The following is a 6,124-nucleotide window of genomic DNA, read 5'->3' on the forward strand; positions in this document are numbered from 1 at the left end:
AGATCAATTTTACCTTTCATATGATTCCACTGCTTCAAACTGTTGGTGTAATAGTCCTACTCTTATGCAGGCTTCTAAGTATATATGATGTTTTGCAGCTGTATGTCTTGATGTCTAGTCTAGTATATGGGTGCTGTGGTGATGCTGCTGTTCAATATAGCTGGAATACCAAATTATTGGTACTTTCTGGGCATTGCATTCTCATTTTGTGCTGCTTTGTCTTTTTCTTCGCCTCCAAAGCTGGGGGAAGGAAGGAGAGCTGTTTGCACAGTGCCAAAGTAGAGCAGATATGCTGCACTTGTAGGACCAATTGAAGATTTCTGGGATGGAAGCAGGTGAAGAAGAGATGGGAAGACAGTGATCCGTACTTCAGGGATCTTGGGTGAAAAGAGGATGGTTGCAGCACCACTGTTCATCAGGTTAGCAGGGAGCAAAGCACAGTACAAGAAAAGCACCAGTCTGTTATATAGGCTGGCTTAAATTCACTGCTTTAGTTCATAATTTATGACTGGCTCTGAAAATCAAATTGACACGTGTGAAGGAGAATCAAGAGACTTCAGTTTCATGCATTATAGGGTCTAAACACCATGGTTCTAAACTTAGCTTATCGGTTAGTCACATACATCAGCTGTAGAAACTGTGCCTTTTAATAGTCCTGTTGAAATTGATTCTTCACAGATGAAGACCTTTAAAACTTTCATATTTAATAAATGTAAAGTTTTAATTTTTTAATATTGTATTTCTGAATTATTACTGTCAAATCTCTTGCTAATAAGTACTTGATTTCCAATGTAAAATATGAAAGCTCTTTAAATAAGTAAATATGTTCACTAAAGCCTAATCCACTCTAAAACCTTCTTTGTTTGCCATTCTCTCACACACATGCATTCACTCTTTCCTGCTCATATGCTCTCACTCTCTCTTCCCTGCTTCTTTTTCTCCAAATTTAAGACTTAAAGACTTAAAAACAGCACGACTGATTTTTTTTTTTTTTTTTTTTTTTTTTAATGAGACAGTTAAATGCTTTCCTCTGTTCTTCCTGGACAGTTTACTAAATTCTCTGTCATTGCTGTATGTGGGGATGGTTGTGGGTGTGGTTTGCTTCTCCACTGTAGTCTAAACGGATCTAAATGATGCTGCTGTAATCCTACCCTGCTGTCGTCTTCAGGCTACATGTTCCCACATGCTGGCACTGAAGCTCTTCTGACCCTTTGGGTGACCTGATGCAGGGCCCTGGGTTCGCAGAATCCAGCCACGCAGCTACAGCCTGATGCCCTCAATAACTCATTGGGGCAACTGGTGAGGGCCGCTGCGGGTGGAGAGAAGGGCTAGGAACATCTGCAGGGTGAGCAGAAATTTTGTGGAAAGGGAGATGGGACTCAAGCTTTGGGTTGTTGTCTGCTGTCACAAACTGTACCTTGGATTACAAGAGCCTCACAATATTAGCGAAGGGATTCTTCAGATTGCTTTTTGCAGGTACAGACCCAAATTAAGAAATTTTAGGCTGAATGTCAAGTCAAAGGTGGTGCTTGAAATTGGATTGCATGAATCTCATGACTGTGCCTCAATCATAACATTTCCTCTGCCATTTTTGTTTGTCTATGAGGAAGACTGGGGCAGGATGCAGATGTAGAGAAACTACTTAAACCAAATGTGCTTAAAATATATTTAAGACTTCATGCATAAAGACTGAAATACAGTCAGTCTAGATATATCTAAGCTGTTTGTATGGTTTGCTGCTGTACCAGTTACAAAACTTGTTTGTCTATATTGTGTTTACCAGCTTGTCAGGGTGGTATAGTATAGTGTTTTGGAATATGATGAAATGTTTTCCAAATAACATGATATACAGTAACTTTTTTATTTAGATCTTTAGGCGTTTGGCAGAAGAAAAAACTGTATTATGTGCTCTGATTTTTTTTTTTTTTCCTTCTCCTCTTTCCTGGGATTAATTCTCAGCGTGTCAGTTTTGCTTTTTGTCAAGTCTTTACAAAATGTGTTAGCAAGGAGCATTAATTTGCATTTAGTCATCCTTGAGTAACATGGCCAGCAGCACACACTACAAGCTTAGCATGACCACTGCCTAGAAATAACTTGTGACGACAGAAAGTTTTTTGGTGTTGTGGTGGTTTGGTTTTTTGGGGTTGGGTGTTCTTTTTTGTTGTTGGTTTTTTTTGTTTTTTTTGTTTTGAATTGAGTTAGTATTTGCTGAGGTAAAATCATGTACAAAATAATTGCTGGTGAGCAGCTATGAAAATGGCTGCGAAAATGGCTGCGTGGGATCAGATCTACCTAGAGATAGTTGTCTTCCTTGTTTGTATGCTTATTTGCTTCTCAAAAAATTTGAATGGATGTAGTGGGCAAGACTTTCTTCCCCCAAAAGCTGTGCTGGCTCTGCAATGTATCACATTTATTGTCCTCCTGGTATTCATTATTATGTTTTTTTTATCCCTTCGTTCAGAGTGGGTGTCGGAACTACTGCTCTGTAGCTTCGGCCCAGTAGATCTCTCTACAATCTTTGCTAAGGTGCCACATTTACTGCTTTCTACTGCTCTAGAGATTAGACGCTGTATTTAATTTTTCAGCTTCTTTCAGTTTCTTTAGAATTCTTAGGAAAACAGCATCTGATCTTCATGATTTTTTTACTGGTCCTTTTGTAGATTTTGTTGCGTATTTTCTTTTGGTGCTTGAAATGCATCCTTCAGCATGTGCTGTGTAAAGAAGGCTCCTGCTGTGTTTCCTTCATCAAAGGCAGAAGAATCTGTGATGATTGGTTTGCGTGTGAAGCTATTCCAGCAAAAGTTGACCACTGTCACAAACCTGATGCTTATGGCTTGAACTGAATAAATTACCACCAAAATGTATAGGTAGTAACTCTGAACAGGAGTTGTGTTAGGGGTCAGTATAATATCAGTCATCTACAGAAAGTTTTAAGGTGCAGAACTGTTTGAAATTCCTTTTGAAGTAATTAAACAGAGAAAACAAAATCTGACAACCTATGCTTTCTCTAAGAAGTCTAATGGAAAGAAGTTTATTGTAATAGAATATTTCTAGTATTTGGTGTGTGACTTCCCTTTAGGAATACAAAATATGGAATCTCCAGTATGGTGCAATCCTAAGATAACTTTAAACTACAGCTGCCTATGAATTAATTACTTCCTTTGGGGCAATAGTTAATCATTGGTGTGTTTGTTTTTTTCTGTCCACCTTCTGATTTTGATTCGTGAAAATGTGCGTTCAGTTCATTTCTGGCACAATTCTGAAGTGTTGAGAAGTCCTACCAACCTCTTTGCTTAGTCACGAGCAAATTGTAACATAAGCACTAAAATCAACCCTCTTAACTATGAAAAATCTATTTTAAAGCAAACTTCAAGAAATCAAATATTGTTGGTTTTGCCTGAAGAGCCTACTCTCCCTCCTTCTTTGTCTCTGTTCCCTCCCCACAGACAAGTGTTTTAGGAGATACTATTTTATGACTAGAAATATGATACTCTTTATCTATGTGTTTTCATCACAAAGTGTTTGTCTTAGCACTGTTACATAGAGTGTATTGGACAAAAAAAGGTGGAATTTACTAGCTTGCTTACTTGATTTTTTTTTTCCTCAATTTTTTGTTGATGCATATAAAAATATAATTTTGTTTTGTTTGGATTCATGATAAATGCTCGTTAAACTAAATTGAGCTGCTTATTTCCTTGTTAGATAATCCAGCCACTTAAAGAAAATATTCTGCTTGAGGCCTTTAAATCTAAAACTAAAATAGAAGAAAAGACTTGTGCTGAAGCATAGAGTTAATTTTAAGAATTAAACAGGATTTTGTGGACGTGTATCACTGGATCACCTGATGTGGTGCTCTTCATATTGTTTCTTCATCCCATTTCAACTCTATGACAGCTGGAATTGCTGTGGGCATTTATTTATTAAATTCTGTCTTGAAGGCAGTAATTTATGAATAAGGCAATACTATGTGTGAAAAGCCTAAGCAATAATAACTTTTCTCCATTTTGATTGTGTACAATACATATAAAAGTCATAGATCAGCAAGGTATGCTCAGTGTATTGGTCAGTGACTCGTTACATTGAAGAGTGTGGATGATAGCTTTTGGTTCTGTATAGGTATTTTGGGGATCCTTTAGAAATGCAACTAGCTAGCATTCAAAGCTGATGTTTCCTTCCTCTGACCCTCCAAAGAGGAATGGGCTGGGGAGAGGTGGGGCTGCTGGACCAGTGACAGGGTACAAACTTTTTACTGCATCTTCATTTCAAGCTTGTTGGAGAGTAACTGAATATGAAGAAATTAGATTAGAGCAGTCCTTAACTAATTCAGATGCTGGTTTCTCTGCTGAAGCTGTTAATAGAGATGCTGACTTTGAGGGTGATTTTTGTCTTGTCAGAAGTATAACAAAGTGCCTCAGAAATGGGACCTTTTCAGAGTTTAGTTTCTTTTCTTCTATTTCATCACTGTGACCATAGCTATACATTTGCCTGCTCTTTAAAGAAATTAGTTACTCCCCATGTAAAATCCCCACTCCAATGCCTAGGACAGGCTGAACAGGCAGGCTCTTAACCTTCCTCCATTTGGCATTCAAGGAGAGGTGAGGTGGCTGGTGCAGAACATGCAGCTGCCCTGGGTTGCTTTCGTCAGAAATAGTAACTTTCTCCTCTAAAATGAATCCTTTCTGTGTCTTGCAAGTTTTATATGAAAAAAAACACCAAACCAACCATCTTCAAAGAGACTATGTTAAAAATGATGTTGTTGAAAATAATCCAGAGCCTGGAATTGGTATGTGGTATGTGACTAAAAAACACTTTGTAGATAACTTAACCTATCAAGTATCTATACTTCATTACTACTGACATTGTGTTTCTGACTTGTAAATGAAAGGCTTCATCTCTTTGACTCAGTAAAGCTTTTAATCATATGATTACTTTTGTCCCTGTTCAACAAAGCATCTACAGAAATGTTGAAACCTCACGGAGGGGTCTCTGGGCTAGTCATCTCATCGTTTAGGGGTGCTGTGAGCCTTCCAGTCACAAGCCTGTGAATAGTAAGTAATCTGTGGCCCACATCTGTGTGAGCAATGCCTTGGAAGATGGTGAGGACTGAGCTGGTGCCTGCTGGAGTGGCTGCATATGCTTCCTGCGTTCAGGGACGTGTCTGGTGGTACTGCATGAAGGCTCCCGTGCAAACAGGCTTCTCTCTGCATGGCTTTCAATTTACTAATTAATTTTCAAAAATGCAACCACTGGAATATGCTGTGAGGCCCAAGTTGAATCCCAGGCATTAATGGTTGTGATGTTTGTGTCTGGCTGGGTGCAGCACTGAGGGGTCTACCCCTCTCAGCTGTACCTGGCACTTGAGGGAGGGCACCTGTAGTGTCCTCCGTGTCTAACCAGCAAGAATTCCCTCTGCCTGGCAGTGCACTGACCTTCAAAAAGCAAATAAACCACAAAAGGTTTTTCTAGTTGTGACTTCAAGAAATATTTCCTGCTATAATCGGCAAAAAGAGCTAATTGGAAAGGTTGTTTCTAGTCTTCTAGTGTCTGTAGTTAAAGCGCAGGTTCCTCTGTGTGTCTATGAAGTGAGTTCAATTCCCATTTCCCCAATGGGACCGGAGTGTCGTTTTTTCCAGGTGGTGCTTGTTGGCATTCGCCATGTGGGCAGTGGATGGTGCTGTTGTTCCAAGTAATCTCATGCAGACGATGGTGGTGCTCAAGATTTTCTCACTCTCAAATCGCTTGCTTAATGTTTTTTTGGTACTCTTTTCAGATTGCGTTCTCTGGTTTCCTCAACTAAAGCATGGGTCAGACAATTAAATTTTTTGTTGTTATATTTTCAGAATCCTTTAATACAATCTTGTTTTCAGTATAAAATCAGAGAGTACTGGTGTATGGGGAGTAATGAACAGTGTTAGAAACAGGAGTTGGGTTTATGCACACGACATCTTTCTTCATGTTGAACATTCACCTTTTGCAATCTGAACATACACAACATCCACCATTCCTCCCCAGCTACAGTTATGAGAAGTTAGAAAATAATTTTTTTGTTAAACTCATGCATTTACAGCTTGTGAGTTCAGTGGAACAGGTTTTGCTGTGCAGTATTATTTTATATACAGAGATT

This window comes from Haliaeetus albicilla, chromosome 1 (genome assembly GCF_947461875.1).
Source record: "Haliaeetus albicilla chromosome 1, bHalAlb1.1, whole genome shotgun sequence".
NCBI classification, from domain to species: Eukaryota; Metazoa; Chordata; class Aves; order Accipitriformes; family Accipitridae; genus Haliaeetus; species Haliaeetus albicilla.